Source organism: Globicephala melas, chromosome 3 (genome assembly GCF_963455315.2).
Source record: "Globicephala melas chromosome 3, mGloMel1.2, whole genome shotgun sequence".
NCBI classification, from domain to species: domain Eukaryota; kingdom Metazoa; phylum Chordata; class Mammalia; order Artiodactyla; family Delphinidae; genus Globicephala; species Globicephala melas.
The window spans coordinates 70778479-70802579 of NC_083316.1; the positions used below are offsets into that span (position 1 = coordinate 70778479).

At 36.9% G+C, this 24101-nt stretch overlaps 1 long non-coding RNA gene and 1 other non-coding gene across 2 annotated transcripts in view; one reads left to right on the forward strand and one right to left on the reverse strand.

The window, feature by feature from the left end:
* Window positions 1-24101, forward strand: part of LOC115847545 (uncharacterized) — a 390948-nt gene that overhangs the window by 182155 nt on the left and 184692 nt on the right. The window lies entirely within an intron of this gene.
* LOC115848607 (U6 spliceosomal RNA) lies at window positions 1169-1275 on the reverse strand. The gene has a single exon (XR_004037768.1). It is a non-coding gene; the product is annotated as a U6 spliceosomal RNA (small nuclear RNA).

Genomic DNA, 24101 nt, shown 5'->3' on the forward strand with positions numbered 1-24101 from the left:
TTTTATGCTAAAGAATGTCTTTGGGCTATTTGCAGCTGTTGTGGCCTGGCCTTACCCCATTAGAGGCGATCTGTGGGAAGAGAAGGAGACAAATTGTGACACTGTCCCTTATCAAAGGACCACACAGTTGTTCGCCACTTTGACTCCATGATGGATAGTTATCTTGAGGTTTGACGGATGTAAGGCTAAAAGTTTAGAGGAAAACAGTGCAGAAGCCTAGTAGCTTCTTGCTATTGACACTTACTTGATAACGTGGGGTTAATCAATCTTCTCTATTGTTTTTAACTTCAATTTTGTTTTCTGTTCAGGCTTCATTTTTCCCACCTCATCAGATTGATGTGCCAAAAAAAATTCTTGAGGGAGAAAAGACAATAAGTAACTCTTTTCCATACTATTGATCTCATCAAACAAACTTCTGTTGTTCTGAGTGCATATACTGGGGACAAACACATACCTATTTTCTGTGCGTAACGTGTATATATATATATATATATATATATATATATATAATTTTTTTTAAAGTTTTAATCTAATGAATGGTTGGAGAAAGAAAATAGATTTTTGTGATCAAAAGTTGAATAATAATTTTTTTCTTGTAGAAAGACATTATCCTTAAAGTATTTTGTTTGTTTTCTGAGAAGCAGCAACTTATTGATTATTAATCATTTCACTTTCCATGTTTCCTCAATATTTGCCTTAGTTTAGTGATGTGCAACTATTACATACTCCACTGAAATAATTGTTTATTGCAGTATCTAAATATGGTACGTTTTTATCTCATTGCAAAAGACTGATGAATTGTTATAAGACCAGCTGGTTCTGTTGTGCCTGAAACAGAGGTGAATAGAGGGGGAAAGTCCTTGTGCTTTGCATGAAATTTTATCACTCCAATTAGTGCATGGGATGGCAGAATCAAAATTCTTACAAAAAAAATTTTTTTTAATATTTAAAAATTGGTTAGCTTTATTGAGATGTAACTTACGTGCAATAAAATTTACCAATTTTAAGGCTGCAATTCGGTGAGTTTTGACAAATGTATACCGTTGTATTACCACTATTGCAATCATGATATAAAACATTTTTATTCCTACTCAGAAGTTCCATTGTGGCCCTTTGTGGTCATTACCGCCACCCTCCCCTTACATCCCCTGGTCCCTGGTAATCACTGGAAAATACAGTTCATTTCATAAGTTTAAATGTCCTCCGTGTGCACAGGCCACACTAATCTTTTCTATGTTGTCCCCATTGCAGTATGTGTGCTGCCAAAGTGAGCCCTTACACAGATTTCAGACGTAAGGTATGACGATGTATCAGTTTGTAAACTTTTTACAGGATTCATTTACTAAATTTTTTTAAGATATTATTTCTAATAGTGGATTAGAAATAAACTGTCAGCCCCTTGGAGAAGAAAAGTCAGCAATCCCCAGTTTTGTGCCATGCACAGCATAACACAATACTGGAGATCCTGTCCTGGTTTCATGTCCAACTCGTAACTGTTTTTGAAGCACTGAGGTGTTAATTGATAATTAGCTTTCTTTAGTCGTTTTGTTACCTTAGGAATACTTTTGTTGCTGAGCTTTTGGAACAAGAAGTTGACTAATTCTGTGCCTTAGTTAACCACTTTGTTATACGAAAGCAATAAAGTTCTAAGGCTCAAAGAATTGTTGAAGTACAGTTTTTAAGTGTGGAAGAGAAAAGCAAAGCAACTTAATATACTCTTTGGTTTGGCAAATGACTAAAAAGGAGGAAGCGATAAGTGTGTGAAAATTTCTATATATACCCTTGGCTGACAATTCTTTTCCATTATATGTGAAGAGACATTAAGTGTAAGAACATTGTTCATTGTGTACGCATACAAAGCATTCTTATTGTTGGGCAGTATCAGTACACATACACTGTGTGGGTAATTTTAGCCATAATAGATAACCCATTTCAGTTTTTAGATTGAGGTGTTTTTCTTTTTTTAAACTAAAAATGAGTAAGCATAAATGAAGCTAGAATACATGTATGTGCCCAAAGAAGTTGGAGATGAATGAGAATCTGTTATAAATATTATGTTGTGTTCATGTCTTAAAGTCTAATATCATTTAGTTATTCACAATCATTTGTATTTGGTTGTTTTAAAGAGGTTTTCTACTAAGATAATATTTTAATATTTATATATCAATATTAAAATATTAATAAGACATGGATATTTTACAGCATGGACTTCACAACAAATCTAAAAATGTATCACTTGCAAGACTCAAGTTATTTAGTTAAAGATGTGAAGGAGCTGCAGAGTAGAAGCAATGATTTTTGGAGAAAATATGTTTTTTAACTTATGTACATTTTAAATTTTATCTCTGCTTCTTTACCTCTCTCTATTTATAATTTACATCTTCCAAAGAACCCCTAGAAATCTACATTCTCTCCTTGGCAAGTACAAATAGAGGACGTCAGTTAAACAAGAGTGAAAATCTTTCCTGGAGTTATTTGGGAAGGGAATGAAATTTAATTTGCGTTACTTTTTATTTACCTATTTTGAAAAAGGTTGCTCCCTGAACCTTAAATCTCTAAACTCATGGTTCCTAGTGATTTGAGACTAAGAAGCTCAAAGAGTGTTTGAGAACTCCAGAGAAAGCCTATTCCTATTATTTTCCCATTAAAATACACGAGCCTCAAGGGACATGGTTTTATGCAGATAAATGTTGGATAAATATCTGAACTTCTGGGCATTTTTGAACCCATGTTATGAATCATGTACAGTTATGTCAACCCTGATTAGCAACCAAAGTATTTAGCTTTTCATCCATATGTCTGTCTCTTCCAGAGTTTCTTTGTCTTTGCTTTAAGCTCATCTAAGCTCAGTGGCACACATTGTAATCAAGCTCAGTGTTGTAAGGGATGAAAAATCTTGAAAGGTGAACATAACTGCTAATGTTTCATGCAACACTTGGCCTTTGTAGTAGCACTCAGCCATCCAGATCAGCAGGATGGGTGTGAGCTGCATCTGTTCTGTTGCAGTGTCTTTCCTAAACCCAAGGGGTGTGCCTGTGGTTCACTGATACCACTTGGCTGGCATGGTTGTTTCATAACCTAAAGCCCTTTCTTATTTCCCTCTTTGCTCCTGAAACCTTTGCTCCTGTGTATCTTCTTTCCTTTTACCCTGACTTTCTAACAGCTGAACTGCATAAATGCCAAGTAGCGACATGAATTCCTAAACAGAAGCTGCCATAAAACATTGCGGCTTCAACCAAGAAACACACATGTAGAGGCACATGACTGACAGGGCTCAAAAGGCAGGTTTTAGTAAATGACAAGTGTGAAGTGCTTATTGTTGCTCCAGTCGATGGAAGCTCATATTTACACAAAAAAATCATTCACATTTCAGAACAATTCAGTGTAACTGGCAGCTTGGGAAAGAAAAGACTTAAAATCTCTTAAAGATGAAGAAGACAGGAGGAGTACAGAATCCAAAGCATTCTTTCACTTTGGAATATGTTGGCATCTTTTGATTGGGTTTTAAAACTGGGATTTTGGAGTAGCAGCAGGAAAAGTTGAAATTATAAATTATTTTTGTTAGGAACAAGAGAGAATAAGAGAATGAAAAGAAAGCTGTTCGTCTTTTATTTATTCTAAGCATAATTCCATTCAGTGTTAATTAAAGTCTAAAGAAGCACATTATCCTTTTGTATGTACTCATTGTCATTAGTACAGAAAGATCTATGGTTATCTAGAAATATAGGAAGGAAATATCGTGTGATATCAATCCATTGTGTGTGATCAGTGTTATGATAATTGCTAATAAGATGTCATAGGGCTTCCCTGGTGGCGCAGTGGTTGAGAGTCTGCCTGCCGATGCAGGGGATACGGGTTCATGCCCCGGTCCGGAAAGATCCCACATGCCGCGGAGCGGCTGGGCCCGTAAGCCATGGCCGCTGAGCCTGCGTGTCTGGAGCCTGTGCTCCGCAGCGGGAGAGGCCACAAGAGTGAGAGGCCCGTGTACCGCAAAAAAAAAAAAAAAAAAAAGTCATAAATACATAATTTGAATATTGCTTTTATCAGCTAAAATGATGTTATAAGGTGTTGTCCTAAGAAAGGACATGACATTATTCTGTATATGTCGTATAATAAATTAAGAGTAGAAATATTCTGGCTTCTACTGTATTTTTTTCCACCACTTAAATAACAAAAAACTTAATAAAGATTGATAGGAATTGCAGAAAGTACAAATTCCAGACCTTTCACTTTATAGTTGTAAAAATAGGCTGAAAGAGAATAAAGACCCATTCCTTTCGTCTGACAACTTGGTTAGTTATTTATCAAATTCTTTCTTCTTTCTTTCTTGTAGTTGGTATGGCTTTGTGACTAAGTTCTACTCAGTAAAATGTGGGCAGGTGTGATGTGCTTTACTCCAAGACTAGGCCCATCAAAAACTCCCTGCTTGATTCTCCAGGCTCTTTACCTGTTTGCTGACTCAAAGTGAAGCATTCCAAGGCCCTGTGATGTGGTGTAGTTTTAATAGGGGGAAGTCTAGAGCTCTGAATCATTGCGGAGAAGGCAGCTGCCCCACAGCTGTATAGGACTGTTATGTGAGTGAGCAATGAACTTATTTCTTAGGCCGTTGAAATTTTGAAGTATATCCATTATATTAATTAGTGTTACTTTAATACTTGCAATGCTACCAACAGCCTAATTGTCAGCCTGTCTTGGAATGGCATGTTCCATTCTTCATCCTTTCTGTTACCACCACATCTTCAAGTGTTCCTTCCTTTTCGGTCTCACTATCATGACTCTGTACTGGACTTGCATCATTTGAACTTCGATTGTATCAAGAGCCTCTCTTAGCTGGTCTCTGAGTCCTTAGTTTGACTCTCTTCTAATTCTCACCACGTACTGACAGAAGAACAATCCTGTTCTGAAAACCTCTGTTGGCTCTTAATTGTCTAAAGCTGTGGTAAAGAATCGGCAGCCTTGGGATGCATATGACCTGTAGACACATTTTGCTTGGCTGATGCCATGTGCTTTTTTTTTTTTTAACTGTGTTGTTAGTATTTAAAAATTGAGAGAATAAAAAAACCCCACATTTCTGTCTTCTCTTGGCAAATAAATGATCCGGCAGAGTTGGGTCCCCATTTTCACATGGAAGCCATCAGCTGGAGCAAGTTATGCACTTTACAGTGTGCCCTCATCCCCACCTGTATTAGTCAAGATTATCCAAAGAAACAGAACCAGTAGGAGATCTATCTATCTATCTGTCTAATCTCCTAGTGGTTATGTATATATACAGAGATTTATTATAAGGAATTGACTCATGCAGTTACAAAGACTGACAAGTCCCAAGATCTGCAGTTGGCACAGTGGAAACGCAGGAGAGCTGTCAGTGTAGCTCCATTCCCCAAACCAACAGGCTTGAGACTCAGGAAGAACCAGTGTTTCAGTTTGAATCTGAAGGCAGGAAAAAACCCATGTCCCAGTTCTAAGGCAGTCAAGCGGCAGGAGTTCCCTCTTACTCAGACTTTTTGTTCTATTCAGGTCCTCCACCCACGTTAGGAAGAACAGTCTACTCAGTCTGTGGATTCAAATGTTAGTGTCGTCAGGAAACAGCCTCACAGACACACCCAGAATGGTGTTTGACCAAATATTTGGTTACCCTGTGGCTCAGTCAAGTTGACACACAGAACTGACCATCACCTCGTGCCATGGTCCCTAGTGACTTATTCTGCCTGCTTTGCTTAGTTCTGTTACCTATTGTACCACGGGGCATTTGGGTGTGAGAATGGAAAGTAAATTTCATAAAGACAGAGATTTTTTTCACTGTTGTATCCCTAGCACTTAGAACAAAACATAGTAGGCACTTAATATGTATTTATTGACTATGATTTAATGTTTAAGTTCTTCATCCAGGCACCCCAAGTTCTCTACCATGGAGCCTCAATGTACTTCTCCAACCTGATCTTCCAGTAGAGGAAGAATAATCAAATCAGGCCATAGAATATTCTGGGAAAGGCCATACTCTCTCTGCCTTTGTCATTCGGTTCTGTTGTTTACCATGAAGGTTCTAGTTGTCTTGGCCGTTGTCTAATTCATATCTTTCCTGCTAAGTTCAGCCCATTCTTTTTTCATCTTCAGTGAAAACTTTTTGACCATTCAGACCAGAGTGAGTTCTCCCTTCTCTTGAAATCTCATGATACTTTCTATCTGGATCACTCTTACTGCATTTTAGTCATATACTCTTTTATATTGCTATTTAACTTCCAAATGAGTATTCAAGTTCCACCAAGGAGTGACAGTTATTTGTAATCCCTTGTATAAGGCAATGTCCTGAAGGAAAGAGGGAGGCATACTAATGAAGCCATAGCAATCAAGATAATAAGTGAATTTAGGAAGAATGTAATCCATTTACCATATTAATTTCATTGGAATAGTATTTACCACTCCATGTACTCTACACCAGGTAGTATGCTAAGAGCTTTGTGTACATTATCTCATTTAATTTCAAAGCAATCTCTGAAGAAGTTATTATCATTAGCCCCATTTTGCTGTTGAGAAAACAGAGGCTTAGAGAGGTTAGGTGATTTGTCTAGGGTCCCAAAGCTAGGATATCACTGAGTTAAAATTCAAACTTCATAGCCAAGATCTTACTTAAACATCATGAATATTTTTCAGCCAAAAATGAATGAAATCTTGCCATTTGTGACAATGTGGATGGACCTTGAGGGCATTATGCTAAGTGAAATAAGTCAGATAGAGAAAAATCCTGTATGATCTAACTTATATGTGGAACCAAATCAAAACAAAACAAGAAGACAGAGCTCATAGATATAGAGAGCAGATTGGTGGGGGCCAGAGGTGAGGAGTGAGGGGGTAGGGAGTGAGTGAAATGGGTGGAGGCAGTCAAAAGATACAAATTTTCAGTTACGAAATAAATAAGTCCTGGGGATGTAAATGTATAGCATGGTGATGATAGTAACTATATAGCAATACCATACTGCATATTTGGAAGTTGCTAAGAGAGTAAGTCAAAATTTAAGTGACAGCAATAAAAACAGCAAAGCAAGAAAAAGTAAACTATTTGTAAAGTGAAGAGTCAGTGTTGTTAAATGAGTGGAATTGAGTGAAAGTTAGGAAATTACTCAATACAAAAATAGCATACAGTACAGGAGATATTAAAAAAAATACAGCATACAGTCATCAGCACAGAAATTGGGACACAATAGAAAAGATAGCTGGGACTGGGGGAAAGCTCCTAATTACAGGGAATCCACTATTACTGTCTTGGATGATTATGTATTATAGGTGCAGTTTCTGTTGCATTGGTTCCCAAAGATTCTTTAATCACTTCTATGGATTAAAAAAGCCAAACACATTGAGGCATAATACCATGCTATGAGATACTACAGTACTCAGTATCTGGCACCTGGTAGTTACTCCAAAAATATTTGTGGAAAGAAGGAAGGAAAGAAAGGAGAAAAGAAAGCAAGCAAACAAGCAAGCCAGCCAGTGTGACTGCATAGAAAAACGAAGGTGGTAATATCAGTTTTATTTTCATATAAATTTCCTCAAATATCAAAGGGAAAGCCTGAGTTTAAATTCATTGAGGTCCTATTACTGACAGTCTGAACATTAAAGGATCTAAATGTTGGCTGTTTGATATTTGGTAATATCTGGCTGGCTGGATGTGACTGATATTTTGCTCTTTCACAAATGTATTTTATGCATCCCGCTCCAAAATCCACGCTTGACCTAATGTGGACATGTGCGGGAAGGAATTTTACTATGTTGGCTGGCAGATGAGAGCTAAAAAGTGCAGAGAGCTATGGTATATTTTAAAAGGGCACTTTTTTTTTCCACCAGGAATGTTGTCTTTCTTTAGTCCTGGGGGAGGAGTAATGTCTCTAGGTAATTACGGTGTCTTTTAAAAACCTTTCTTGGCAAATATCCCTCCCCCTTAGCATCTGTCCCACAAAATGATGCATTTAAGAGATCGAAGAGTTAAATATCATAGTCCTGTCTTTCCTGAATAATACAGTGTAGTGGGATGCTCAGTGATAAGGTCAGAGATTGGGGTGGATGGAAATCTGGCCTCTGAGCTGTAAGAAACCAGAATTTGACTAGTTTTAGTGACTAAAGTTATATCACCATCTCACTAGAGAGAAAAACCAACTAAAGTTCTCAGTTCAAGACCATATTATACTCTATATTATTCAAAACCATGATGACAAAAGTCAAACTCTCTGTTTATCATGTATGTGTATATATACCTATATACATGTATGTGTATACATATATATGTATGTACATTATGAAAATCTGTTTTGTTTCTGATTCAGATAATGGAAAATTATAGTCTTGATTTTCTATAAACAGACCAGGGTGAAAGTGGGTGGGCATATTATCTCCTTCCTAAGACACTGGCTATATAGTAATAGCTTTTCTTAATTAATAGTTCCTTCAATATGCTGAATGATATTGAATTAATTAAATCAATTATTCTCTCTCTCTTTTTCTGTAGTTTTAATTGTGTGGTCTGTGGATCCCTGGGAATCCCATTTACCCTTTCAGCCAGATTGCAAGGTCTAAGCTATTTCCACAATAATAGTAAGATGTTATTGCCTTTTTCATAGTCTTGACATTTGCACTGATAAAATGATGGGAAAAACTGTTGAAATCTTAGCAGCAACGCAGTAGCCTCCACCCTTGAGTATATATGTTTTTAATAGTTTGTGTGACAAAATGGGAAGTGCACATAACGCACTTCTGCTACATCCTAAAGTATCATAATTGTCTTGAGGAAACGTACTTGTGCTATTGTTTGAATTGCAAGTTAATGGAAGACCACTGTTACTTGAAAGAATGACTGACAAACACAATATAATTATTTAGACTTGGGTATTTTGCAAATATTTTCTCATAAATAAATGACTGTTGATTCAAGGATAGCATTTGTTGTCAATAATAAAATTTGAAATTTCAAGTGAAAATTAGAATTTTTGAAAATTTGCAGTTGCCACCATGAACTTGAAAGCTTCCCAATACGTAAAGACTTTTCTGATATCATCCACAGTGGTATTAAATGTTAGGTAGTTCTTTAGATATCGTAGCTTCTTCTGTATCTTTTTCTTTTTTCTTAAATTAATTAATTAGTTTATTTTTTGGCTGTGTTAGGTCTTCGTTGCTGGGCCTGGGCTTTCTCTGGTTGTGGCGAGCAAGGGCTACTCTTTGTTGCCGTGTGCGGGCTTCTCATTGTGGTGGCTTCTCTTTGTTGCAGAGCACAGGCTCTAGGCATGCGGGCTGCAGTAGTTGTGGCATGCGGACTCAGTAGTTGTGGCTCGCTGACTCAGTAGTTGTGGCTCATGGGTTCTAGAGCACAGGCTCAGTAGTTGTGGCTCATGGGTTCTAGAGCACAGGCTCAGTAGTCGTGGCACACGGACTTAGTTGCTCTGTGGCATGTGGGATCTTCCTGGACCAGGGCTCGAACTTGTGTCCCCTGCATTGGCAGGCGGATTCTTAACCACTGCGCCACCAGGGAAGTCCCTTTATCTTTTTCAGTATTATCATCTTCAGAGGCCAGGTCTCCCTGGAAGATCACTTAGAATAACAGAACCTTTGCTGCCAGATAGCTCTTCTAATCCTCTGTCATTCAGAAGATGGTGTTGTCTGTGTAGTCATGACATGACTTTTTGATCTTGTGTTATGAAATGTGTCAATATTTGGAAGATCTTCATAATTCAGCAAACCAAGATTTTCCATGTGACTGATGTACGATGTTACAAAATCATTCATAGTTAAAAGATCCATTCAAATTGCATCGTAGACCAATTGATTTTAATGAGACAGGGAACAAAAAAATCATTGATACTGCTTATGGTTCCACATTGCAACTAACCTTTAAGAAATTACCACTTGTTGAGTTTGGGTATAGTATCAAAGAATATTCCCAACTATCTAAAAATATTATTAAAACACTCCTCTTCTAACTACTTATCTATAGTTAGACATACCTGAATGAGGCTAGGTTTTCTTCCTATCATTCAACCAAAACAGCATGTCACAAAAGATTGCATACAGAATAAGATTTGAAACTCCAACTGTTGTTTATTAAGCCAGACAAATTTCTTCTCCCTGTTAGGTTCTAGGTAGCATTATGGTCCTACTTCTCAGCCCACACTAAGATTTGATTTGACCTCTAACCAACAGATGTGTCAATATTACTATTACACGATCTAAACCACCATATTTATTAGGAAACGACCTTTAATCCTTACCTGCCCTTTCTCATAAAACATCATCCTGCTGATTTTGCAAACAATATTTTAGGTATATTGTCAAGATAGCAATAATAATTACTGCCAGGCCAATTATATTCATTCCTCTGCTAAAGTTTAAAGTTTAAAACTAAGTTTTGAAGTTTAGGAAACTGAAGTACTCTCAAACAAACATAAATAGAGAAGGTGAATGTTGGGAAGATTCCTTAGGATTATCTGGACTAATTTAGCTTACAGTGTCCCTAGCAAGTAGTCACCTTGATTATTCTTGATTATCTCCAGCAATAGGGAATTACTTTCTCATTCCCTTTTGGGATATAAATGGAATCATACAATCTGTGATGTTCTGTGTCTGGCATTTTTTCCTCAATGTGATGTCTGCAAGATTTAGTCATGTGGTGATTATCAGTAATTGGTTTTTTTTTATTGCCGAGTAGTATTCCATTGTATAAACATATTACAGTGTGGTTATCCATTTTTATCTTAGACATTTGAGTTGTTTCTAGTTTTGTATACACTTTTCTACAAGTATTTTTGTTGACATATGTTCTCATTCCTCTTAGGTAAATACCTAGAAGTGGAAATGCTGGGCCATAGGGTAGGTGTTTAACTCTGTAAGAAACTGTCAAACAATTTTCCAAAGTGGTAGTACAATTTTACCTACCCACTGGCAGTGTATAGGTGTTTCTCCACCTTCACACCAACACTTGTTATGGTCATTTATTAATTTTAGCCATTCTAAGGGTATGTGTAGTTGTGATTTTAATTTACATTTCCCTGATGATATACTTTTTCATGTGTATATTGGTCATTTATACATCTTTCTTTGTAAAGTGTTTGTTCAAGCCTTTTGCTTATGTGGTAAACTTGGGTTGTTTGTCTTTTAATAAGTTGTAGGTAGCTCTTTGTATATTCTGGATGCAAATTATTTGTCAGATACATATTTTTGGGGAATATTTTCTCCCTTTATCCCAATTGTGGTTGCTTATTCATTTTCTTAATGACCTCTTTTGATAAGATGTTTTTAGTTTTGATAGTCTAATTTATAAATTTCTCCATCTTTTATTGTTGTTGCTTTTTGTGTCCTCTCCAAGAAATATTTTTCTGTCATTCAGATCACAAAGGTACTGTCATACGTTTTCTTTTAAAAGCTTTATAATTTTAGCTTTCTCATTTAAATCTATGATTCATTTCAAAATAATTTTATGCATGGTGTGAGGTAGGTGTCAAAGTTCATTTTTTTTTTCTTTCCATATGGATGGAACTTCTTGCATAATTTGCTAGTTCTAGCATAATTTGTTAAAAAGACTTTCCTTGCCCCCATTGGGTTGCTTTGTTTGATACCTTTGTTGATATTTAAAATATTTAACCTTTGTTACTACAGGAGAGTATAAATGATGATCTTTCAAAAAAGTCAGAATGATTCTAAAATGGCAACTCTGAAGGGGAAGGTCTCATTTTGATCTTTTAAAAAGATTATTAGTTTTACCCTCTTGTAGTAACAAAGGTTAAATATTTGGAAAAGAAAAAGAAGTTGTTGTCCCCAACAACTGGCTCAAAAAATACTTTTAAGAAGTAGTGGTTCTCAAGAAGAATGCGTGTACACCTGAGAGTATATGCATGCATATGTGCACACAAACTATTTGGCTGGTTTTTTTCTCTCCATTTCAAATAAAAAATGTCAATGTAATGCTGGTGAAATTTGCATATGACAAAGGTGGAAGAGACAGCTCATATGTTAGGTATTAAGCAAACACCTCAAAGAATCCTGAGCTTAGTGCTGATAACAGTCAAAGTGAATGGGATCCGGCATATAAATTGTTGACAACTGTAACATTATGTCTACGTGGGACTTCAATGCTGAACTGTCATTAAAAGTTAAAATTAATTACGTTGGTCCAATGTGCTATCAAGTCTATATCTTTTATTTCTGAGTCTTAACTTTTGGTTCAATTAATAACTGCTAAATATTTAAAACAACATTTTTCTACTGCACTTGGTAGCACTGGAGGTGGATTAGATTAAAATAGAGATCTCTTTAAAAATACCAGTTTCCTTGTCTTAAAAATACTCAGCCTGCATGAGTAACCACAGTAAATATCTAGTATTTGGAGCATATCTTTCTGAACAAAGACAATACAACTTGTAAGCAAGGTAAAGAGAAGAGTGTCTCAGTGGTGCTTTACATTGGATTGTGAAAACACGGGGAAGGGGAAAAAGACAAAAACTAGGGCACTGATAGAGGTCACAATACAAATTTGCCTTCCATGTGGTGGTGAGGTGATCAGTTTGCTAGAATAATGGCTTAGGTGAGGAAGAGTCATGCTGCTTCCCAGCAGTTTCCCGCAGCCTTCGTCATGTTACAGGCCATATAATCTACGCCGGAGCTTATATGAAACTTTGAACTTTGTTTTCCTGGATGGATCATAGCACCGAAATCCTGACAAAGATCAAAATAATGCGGTCCTAAGTCCATCTTATGTATTAGCAACCATTAAAAGAAAGCTTTAGAACCCAGGCATGCTTCTGTCCTCTGAGTGATTCGATGATCTCTTTGGCAGTTGTGGATGTGACTTAAATATCACGATCTATACAGAAAATTCATCTAGTTATATCCAAGGGACATCAGAAAAATTTATATTAACTTAATGGAGACCTATAGAATAATTTAATGGATCCCCTTTACTGAAAAATTTAATTGAATTGTAACAGCTAACCGCATTGATAATTTATTCATTAATTTTCAAAATAATATTCACCACATTAGTTGAGTCTTTTGGCTCTCTAGTTCAGGTTTTTATTTAAGCTTGTTCTTTCTCAGGAGGAAAGAATACAATTGAAACAAGATGAGTTCATGTTTAATGGCATACCTACTAGAGTGCAGAGGGTAGTGCTTTACAGAAAGCATTTGTACTTTTTTCTTAAAGAAATTGATTTTTCAGTTATTCTGTATATTAATAAAATCAAGAAAATACTACAGTAAAATGGCACCAATGGAAATACTTTTTTTCCCCCCAGAAACCTTACATATCAAAACTGAAAAAGTGTTCCTTTGGTAAAAAGAACATCAAGTAACGAGATGCAGTAATATGTATTTTCCTTTTTCATATGGTAGGGCTTTCATTGATTCAGACTCTTATAGCACTATGAATTTGAGGTAGCAGAACATTTGTGGTGGCATTTAAGACTCATATTAACAATATCTACAAAGATTGTTCTCCATATGCTTTATGCTCATTCTGTATATCACATGCCTAATTATATGGTGATTTATAATGGTGCAGTTCTTTAAAGTGATTTTTCAGCCAAGCTAGCCTCTAATTTGTAGAGTCCCTCTCCTCCGTATATCAATAGCTCCTGCACAAAACACCATTTCTCATTAAAGGTCCCCATTCCCTTTGGCAGTCAGGAGAAAATCTCTAATCAAGCTTGAGGAAAGAGACAGAGTTCAAAGATGTCATTGGGTCCCCAGGCTGGTCTTGTGTGGCTTGCTAAAAGTTCCCTGGCTTAACATTTGGTCTCTGAAGAGAACTGTCAGGGTCGAATACTCCAATCAGCAGTCAAATAAAGAACATTAAATGAGCAAAAAAGGAGAGTGAGTTTTATAAAAGAGAACATAAACTTCAGTACTTGTTTCAGAGTCTTACAATTTTAGCAACTGCTCCCCATGAGCTTTCTGTTGCGTTCATCAGGATATGCTAACCTCGGAATCTCATTGCTTTTGGAAACATCCAGTATTTACGCCTAGTGATCTCTTCTTTTCATGATATTTTATTCTTCATCATCCTCCCCTCTTCATCTTCCTCCTTCTGCTTTCTTTTTCTATAAATTGTACAAAGTTCATGCATGTATGTGTAGGGTTAAGTGATCTTAATTGGCATATTCCTACAGGATTAATGCGTTCAGAGGCTATCTTTTGGAAAATTCATATGTTTTTTGAGACTGTACAATGACAAAGTCTTTCCTAAGAACTCAGGAGGACAATATACAACAACAGGCTTTTATTTTGTTTTGGGACAGAATTCAACAAAGATGTATATTGCAGATGTCAAATTCAATATTTTGCTCCTGATAACTATGTAGGACTCCTAGAAGCCTGTCTCGTAGGAGGAAAGAATAACAGGCTTAAGTCCCATGATGCAAATGTGAGAAAAGAATTTTGCCCATAATTTTAGCTTAACATTTGGGGAAGGAAGTTTCAATTTAATCTTAGAAAGTGGATTCTGTCTGCTGTCTTTTCACAAAACAGCAGTACCACTGTGAATTAACATTTGACTTCAGAATGTCCACATTGAAGTTTCTTGTTTTTGATATGCTCAAATAAAAAACAAAAGAAATACTTTGCATTTTAGCACATTTGAGTTTTACACTCCTGAATGACAGCTAATGCCCTTTTACAGATAACGTGTGGCCACGGTTCATGAGTGTATAATTCATTATAATGTTCACCATCAACACATACTTTGTCAGAGTGGTCTTGGCTGCATAAATTGGCCAGATTACACGTTTCTCAAAAGGTAAAATATTAAGGCTATCCTTGTCCACATGTTTCTTTGCTTTAGTAAATGGCCCAGAATTATTCATCCCAGAATGACATCAGGAAACATTTGACCCTTGCTGTCATGACTTCTAATGTCAGAATCTTCAATGAAAGTATTCCTCTGTAAATCAGTGGTCCATCTATTACCCATAGTATTTGGATGAGTCAAATGGCTTGTTTATGACATGTTTAATGTTTTGCGAATCCTGCCTCCTGATTCACTTCAAGTACTTTATAATTATATTCCTTGAAAACAGATGCTTTTAATATTCAGCTTGAGTGTTTTATAAGCTATACAAATATTTTGTTTGTGGTATTTTCTGGTGCTCACAGCCAAAATATGCTAGTCAACTTTTCAGAAGATCATTTAATTATGCTGGAACCTGGGGCAATTCAGCTTCTGAAGATTTTCCCCCAAAATGGGATCTGTCAACTTCATATATGTTTTACTACAAAGGACCAGGTCCCAGCATTTTAATTCTTTGACTACATCATGAAAATATTTTGTCAGATCTTGACCAGCAATTTCATAAAGTGGTAATATGGCTCTTTTCCTTCTAGCTCTTGTCCTGGTTCCCCCTTCCTTCTGTCGTTGGGCTGAAGAGTTTTCCTCAAGCCTTCCAAGGAAGAAGCCCCAATTAAAACCACTCATTCTTGCACCACTAAAACCCCACACAATGATTTGAAAAAATACCCCTAATTTGAAGCTGTTAATACAACTGTAATTTTGTTTCTTGAACATTGCTTGTTGTGGGGTACTGCCAATCTATGAAAACAAACCAGTAATAGCACAATTTGAGAACCACCCAGGGTCAATTGTCCTCTTTTCTTTTTTCTAAATAACCTATTAAAAAACCCCTAGCAGCTACAACAATAACTAAAGAAACTAGCAGTGCCAATTATGCCTGGGTAAGTAGTAGTGGTAGCACAGCACCAGTCCCAGAAATACTCCAGACCAATAGTCTAACAATTTTCTATGTCCAGGCTACTCAGTATGAGAAATAGGTTGGCTGTTCTTTTGAGGAAGAAGTGTAAGGTTTTTGTATCTATGATTTTTTAGGATGTGAAACCTTAAAGACCATGTCTATAATGCAGTAAGCCTTATAGTTTTGTGCTGAAATTGAAACTGAGTGAGTTTTAAAACATACTGGAGCGGCATGCATACATTTAGATGTCATTTGTGAGTTACTGCAATTTATAAGTATTGTTGATTTGAAAACAGTAATGCTGCTAGTTTTGAAACAATAAGATTCAACTTTTTTCCTCTTCTTCCTGGATCAAAGTCTCTATCTGCTGATCTCTTACCGTTTATTTTGCCTAGGTGCCTGTTTTAGTCTTTAAGTGTATATTCTGTAGTATGTCTTTCTCTAGTCCTTCATGTGAAAATCTGATCTATGTTGTAAATTTCTTGAGGAACGAGACAATGACTGCCATGTGTTGCTTGGATACCCTTTTTTTTTTTTTTTTGCAGTACGCGGGCCTCTCACTGTTGTGGCCTCTCCTGTTGCGGAGCACAGGCTCCAGACGAGCAGGCCCAGCGGCCATGGCTCATAGGCCCAGCCGCTCCGCGGCATGTGGGATCTTCCCAGACCGGGTCATGAACCCTTGTCCCCTGCATCGTCAGGCGGACTCTCAACCGCTGCGCCACCAGGGAAGCCCTGGATACCCTTTAATACTTGATATTTTACAATACACATAGTAGACACTAGTTAAATGAATTAATTAAATTATTCCATATGTCTAAGGCTTTACATATTTTTTAAAATTCAAGTATAGTTGATTTATAATGTTATATTAGTTTCAAATGTACAACATAGTGATTTGATAATTTTACAGCTTATAATCCATTTAAAGTTGTTATAAAATATGAGTTATATTCCTTGTGCTATACATTGCATTCTTGTATCTTATTTATTTTATACCTAGTAGTTTGTACCCCTTAATCCACTTCCCCTTTCTCCTCCTCCTACCCCTCTCCCAACTGGTATAAGGTTTTATATATTAATGTCTGTGCACATAATTTTAGAATTTAGCTATTCTTGATATTAGAATTCTTACACATTCTAATATTACCATCTGTCTTTTTAGTGCATTATTACAGAAAAATGTATTGTCTGGAATGGTTGTGCTGTGCATTATACTGTTTAATCAAGCATTCTGACTAATAATTATTTATTCTGAATATTATTCATGGATTAATAATTTTCAAGAAATTTTCCTGCTATGACATATATTTTTTTTCTTTTATTTTTTAGCATCTTTATTGGAGTATAATTGCTTTACAATGGTGTGTTAGTTTCTGCTGTATAATAAAGTGAATCAGCTATATGTATGCATATATCCCGATATCTCCTCCCTCTTGCGTCTCCCTCCCACTCTCCCTATCCCACCCCTCTAGGTGGTCACAAAGCACCGGGCTGATCTCTCTGTGCTGTGCGGCTGCTTCCCACTAGCTATCTTACATTTGGTAGTGTATATATGTCCATGCCACTCTCTCACTTCGTCCCAGCTTACCCTTCCCCCTCCCTGTGTCCTCAAGTCCATTCTCTACATCTGCGTCTTTATTCCTGTCCTACCTCTAGGTTCTTCAGAACCATTTTTTCTTTTTTTTGGATTCCATATATATATGTTAGCATACGGTATTTGTTTTTCTCTTTCTGACTTCACTCTGTATGACAGACTCTAGGTCCATCCACCTCACTACAAAAAACTCAATTTCTTTTTTTATGGCTGAGTAATATTCCATTTTATGTATGTGCCACATCTTCTTTATCCATGCATCTGTTGATGGACACTTAGGTTACTTCCATGTATGACATGTATTTTAATGCTAAACCTAAATTAAACTAAGTAAAACCTTAGTGGTTCAAGAGATATGTCTTAGATCTGGGTCTACCAAACTAGAACTAGGTCTACCAAACTAGAAAAAGCAAGAAATATCTGCTGATGGAAAGTTCTGGTTTGTAGAATAACAGATAAATAAGCTTCTAATTGTATGACTTTATTAAAAAAGCTAAGATATCTAGAAGAGAAAACGTCTAAAGGAATATGGTCATATTTGTGTTTATAGATGAATTTATTCTGGAAAATATTCTCAAGGCCAAGAATCTCAAACTGATCATCATTTTAAATATTGTTCTAGAGTAAACAAGTAGCCAAAACAAAATCTAGGAGTTGCCGATCCTATTGTGGAAGATAAATCTTCGTATATATATTTTTTAGTTTCTCCTCATGTCTCCCTCTATTTTACACGGCACATCACTCACCTATAATCTCTGCTTCATGCTTAATTTAAGAAGAGAAGGCAAGGGGTGGAAAAATATCATCTAGTAACTTAGTTCCCAGGGATAGTCAGTAAGTCACTTTCTCCTCAAGTCTAGAAAGAGCCTTCCTCTGAATGTAGACATTCCCATTGAACCTGACCTCCTGTAAAATAGTTCACCCTCTGGGAAAAGAGGTTCCTGGGTCCCCTGCACATTCACTTTCCATCCACATTCAAACTGTCCTGAGTCTCCTGACTGACAAGGGAGAAGCAAACTGACTTGAGAAGTTGTCCAAAAGGGATAAAAATTATTGTAAATATCTTTTCCTGACCATCCACCTTACTCCTATGGGAACCCTTTGTGAATGAAATTATCCCTGGAATTACTATCTCTGAAAGTGGATATAGCACGAGGGGTATTACAATGCAGGCACACGCAGATTATTATCTATAACATTGGCAGGCTAAGTCAAGGTTTTCTTCCTTTAAAGCATAGAGGGGGGTGGATGTGTAATCTCATTCTGTCAAAAAGGCTGAAAGTTTTCATGCATCACTGTGTTTCAAAATAAATTACGTGCATAGTAGTGCTACATTAAACCAACTTCCAGCACTGAAATGTTTCTTCACCGAGTTATGATGCTTTTTTATCTCTTGAAATAAGAAACATATTTAACTTGGTTTCTATGATCATCCTGAAAATAATGCTCTCTTGTTTTGGAATAAAGTAGAAACATGCATTTTAAATCAAGAAGTATGCTTTTCATTGAGAGAGGGGGAAGCCGGCACCTCGTGCTGACTTTAAAGCGGTTTTGTAGAGTTGCGGAGGGCGGACATGGCCCACTTCATCCACAGCTCAGCATGCTCACTACTGACAATCAGGGCTGGTTCAGACGAATATTATGGAGTGAGGTTTCACTCACTTCTGTCAAGCCTCCTCTCCCATCTCAGGATGAAAAAGAGAAGTGGCATTTCTTTTAAGCTTGGATGCCATATTCAGACTTATCCCACAGGCTTTATTTTTGACTTTTACCTCCTTCACTGCTGTGGGAAATTGCCAAGAGTGTGTTGACTCTCTTTCCTACCCCATCAAATTTTCTTTTTTAGCTAAGTATGTACAAAAAGTTTTGTTGAAATGTGCCACACCTCAGCTCGGTATTCCCTGATACTGCACAAAGTGAGTTGCAGTACATTTTGCACTGAAAATCTGAAATTAGGGTATGCACCCATTTCTGTAGTTAAATACCATGGAAGTCATAAGGGAATTTACAGTATGCTTTATAGGAGGTGGGGGACACCTCCTCCCAGTCTAATAAAATTTGGTAGCTCAGGGTTACTTCCTAATAGGTGCCATTTCCTCTATTTTAATAAAGGTATTTTAACACCTGAATTCTATGCCAGATACCATTGTCATTTTTTCCACTGACTGGCTCAACTAAATGCTGGTGGGGGCCAGACGCTCTTCAAACACTGCTGCTGAATGCCAAACACAACTAACATGCATATGGAAGAAGCCAGGGAAAGCAGCACCCCCCTAATTATAGCCAGAGGCGTGCAGTCCAGAAAGCTCACAGGAACTTCTGGGGTGGATGGGGGTCAGGAAGCTCCTCGACCACGGATCCCTGAATTGGCAGCTCTCCGTTCCCACCCCATCAACACACAGTCATTTTTTGCCTGCCAAATCCTCGTCCAACCCCAATTCAAATCTATTTATACTCGCCTTTCCTATTTCTGGGCTCAGATGCTAGCCCATACGGTGTGTTGACCGGCACTAAATGTTACTGTGAGGGACCAGCGTTTGCCAGCTTCCTTGGTTGCTGACAGCAGGGAGACAAAAGTTCTGAATATCCGAAGGGACCTTAATCTTCCTAGCATAATCCACGCCTCAAAGTGGTGGCAGTGAGGTTCAACTTAAAAGCACCGAGTCTCCTAAAATGGAAGAATTTAACAGGTTAAGATGCCAGCTGGACTTCTTCAGCAACAATGATAAATCCCCAGCAGTGGTTCTCAAACTGTAGTGTGTGCAGGTATCACCTGGGGAACGTGTCAGAGATGAGGGTTGGAAGGGGTCCTGTGTGCAAGGATTCTGATTTAGTTGGAGAGGGAAGGGCCCAGGAATGTGTTTTCAGTAAACACCGCAGGTGATTGTGATGCAAATATTCTGAGGCCCCTGCCTCTTTGAGAAGCAATATCAGGTCTGCACTATTCTTCCCAAAACACTAGGCCTTGTTTCAAGAGTAAGGGATTAGCAATCTGATTTGAACACTTCAGTGTTGGAGTGCTGCTTTAATTCAGATTTATTTAAAGCTTTGGAACACTGAACTTTGTTGTAGAAGCTTTATTTAAAATTCTGAGGTAGAATAACCTTCTTTGCTGAGTTCAGTTTTAACAAGGAATGCTATTTGAAGATTGTGGTCCTCGGTTTGTGAGGTCTGAGCATAAAAAGAAAATAAAACCCTACAAGTTGGACCTTCTTATGTAAAACTAGACCTCATTCTTTTTAAGAGGTGTGACCTTGGATCATTAAAATTTTTCTGAAGAGAAGAAATCTGGGATAGATAGCTTTCCTGATAAAAAGTGCAGTAGAAATTGTAAGCAGCTTATATAGTGCTCTATCCTTTATGCTGTTTTAAGGGAGTACTTAAATGAAAAGGAATGTTTTAAAGTTAACTCAGCTGAATTCTATGTAGAACAGAGTAAGCAGTCCCCAAGGTGCATACCTTTTGATGTGTTCTTGTACTTCATTATTTATGGATAATTTAAGAAAACATTGCCACCTTCCTTTTTTGGGAGAGTGGGGTAGGTGGGCTGGGCGATTCTGTGCTGTGCAGTCATGGGACAAAAGGCACAGCACATTTAAATAAATATAAAGCAAGTTTTATTCATACAGCAGTGCCAAGGAAAGTGAGTTCAAGTTGTCAGTTTGTGGGTTTGGGTGTTCAGAGTAGAAAAACACAAAAATAAACACTTAAAGAAGGAGGTAAATGTTGATTGGATTGAGAGGAAGATGTATGAGGATGCAAGCAGGGCAGTAAGTAATGAGATACTAAAGAAAATCCTGTGTTTGGATTAATAGTTAAACCTGATGGTTGCTTTAGGAACTTTTGTGATTGTGGAAGACTGAGTAGGATTAAGTAAAATTATTTCTTTCAGAGAAAATAAGTACCGCTATTAGTGGAGATATAAACTTACATGATGTGAATTTTCTTTTTCAGTTATATGCAGAATGTTAGCTCTTATGCAATTGTGTATTACAGGAAAAAGGTTTTCGGAATAAACAATACTCAAGTGTCTATACCAATCCTTAACTCTGTGCAATTCCCCCCTCTTATTCTTTACAGACTCATTGAGTTTACGAAACAATGGAAAGTACCAGTCTATCAATACATGTATTACCTTGTGTGATGAAATTTGGTCAAAGACCAAGGGGCATTTGGGTAAAGAAAGCTGTTGGATGAAACAATAATACATTTATTAGCCATAAAAATATTGTGTCTTAGTATGGTTATATCGACTGGAGTTACTAAACTGAGGACTTCTAAATATATTTATTGACAGAAATGCCACCTACTCTCCACCCCCGGGGTGTGGAAAGAAATGAAAATAAATGACCTCCAGACTTCTTAGTAGTTTCTAAGAAATATTTTTGGATGATATACTATTATATGTGATAAAATCTTCTTATACTTGACTGTATAAGAAGGCAATACCAAAGGCAATATACGTATAGCCGTTAACAGGGTTTGTCCACCAGTCTACAGGTGTCAATAAACTTTCCATTTTACGAAGGGAGTTTATGAAGTTGGCAGCTCCTGGTCATTGCTGTGATGTTGTGTGTGGCACCTCGTATGCCATGTACTTGCAGTAATGAGCCCATTCTGCAACTTACTCTGACAGAACTCTGTTATGGGCTATCACAGATATATCAAATATTTAAAGACACCCATTTCTTCCTCCATTTAGTGTGTATTATAAGATAGTTGGATACTCTACTAAAAGCATATCTCTCTGCTTTCATAAAGACTTCTGGAAAAAAAGCAAAAGACATTTAAAGCATCAAAGAGGCTGATGAATAGGGATGCCAGGATATTCAAATACATTTAGAGACAGTATTGTCAAGCTTGTTTTCTGAGCCATGATACTAAAGATAGTAGAAGCCAGCAAAGAAAAGAACTCTGTAGAAATGCAAATCTCTTCAATGTTGAATCTATTAATCCATTGCACACTTTCTTCCGAATCATACTTACTCAGATGTACAGGCAACAAAAAGTATTTAGAATATTTGCATAATTTCAAACACCCAGTTCATAAATTATTTATTGGTTGTGGTCAAATGAATGTTAGCTATTTCATAATTATCTTTTGTGTAAAAGGTTGCATGGTTTACAGAAATATTTCAATGGCAATTGAATATCTGTAGCTTGCTTAAACAGTGCAAAAAATAAATGGTACTTAATTATGTAGCACTGATGTACGTTTTTCTCATGTTCAAAAACTCTAAGAAAAATTACACTTAATTCGTAGATTTATTTTAAATGAACATTGTATATTTACAGTAAAAAAAAAAAAAAATCATGTGTTACACTCTAGGATTAGGCCAAAGCATTAACAAATAACATGACAGTGTGTTTTATAAACCAAATAATCAGGCAACTGTATGTCCTAGGACTTAAGAGTTATAATGTCATAAAACCTTAGAACAAGAAATGGCTTCAGGAATCACTAGTTCAACATTTCACTTTGACAGTTGAGAAAATCATGGAAAATAGAATTTCATTGCTTTACCCGAGATTGAAGAGATAGGATTCTCAATGTGGTGGCTGAGTTCCTAACGCAAACCATTTTCCTCTATACCACATCAGCTCTACCATTTGAACAATCGTATTCCTTTTCTTAATAATGATTAAATTCTTAGGAAAATCTTGAAGGTTAAACAGCCATATTTGAATCTACTAGGTAAATCGCAAAGACCAACATGCTGGAGGAAAAGGTTAGGTGGTAAGGTTTACAGAAAGGTAATGTAAAGTTAGGTTGTATCCCTAGAAGTTTGGTTCAGAAAGAGGCGACAGTTCGAAACCCAAATACAAATTTAAATGAGTCCTTTAAGGGATATAATTTTCATTATATGACTAGTGGGCAGGTACTTTTTCTTTGCATGAGGGATTTTGGAATCTTATAAATATTACTTAGAGATAAGGTATACTTCATGCTGAGAAGAAAGGTGGCAAGTTCTTATTTAACAAACTTTGTGTGTGTTAAGTGTCATGCTAGGTATGTGTATTAGTTGACTAGGGTCGCCATAACAAAATACCACAGACTAGCTTATACAAAAGAAGTTTGTTTTTTTTTTTTCTCGCAGTTCTAGATCTTGAGGCAAGAAGTTCCACATGAGATATGAGAAAATTCAGTTTCTGGTAAGACCTCTCTTCCTGACTTGCAGACAGCCACCTTCTCGTACCTTAAATTTTAATCCCTAGACAGGTTACTTGTATTAGTATAGTCCTAGCCCTGGTCTGGAGCCAAAGCTGGAAAGTCAGTAGCTAACCTGTAAAATGTTCTTCTCGTGGCAAAAGTCAGAAGCTGTTATAGGGATGAATAGAAATACAGGAGGCCCCTTAAAGCCTATGCTAGAACTAGCACTGTCATCTCTACACATATTAAGTTGGTCCAGCAAGACCATGGTAGGCATAGAAATATAAAGATGCAAGACACAGGGCCAAGTTGAAGACTGATGAGGTGGGAAAGCATAGTTCTCTCATGGAGATGGTGCTTCAATTATCCAGTGGTGTATAACAAACCATGGTGACTTATTGCTTACAATCCTGTGCTGACTGGGCTCAGTTGGGTAGTTTTCCTGCTCCATGTTGTATAGCTGCAATCATGTATATGGCTACATTCAGCTGTGAGCTCACTAGGACTAAATCGTCTAAGATGGTCTCTCATCTTAACAGAACCTCTCACCACATGGTTCTCATATTCATGGTTCTCATAACTTAGCCTGAACTTCTTCCAAGAGGAAGTGTTCTAAGGTCACAAGCAGCAAAGTATAAGT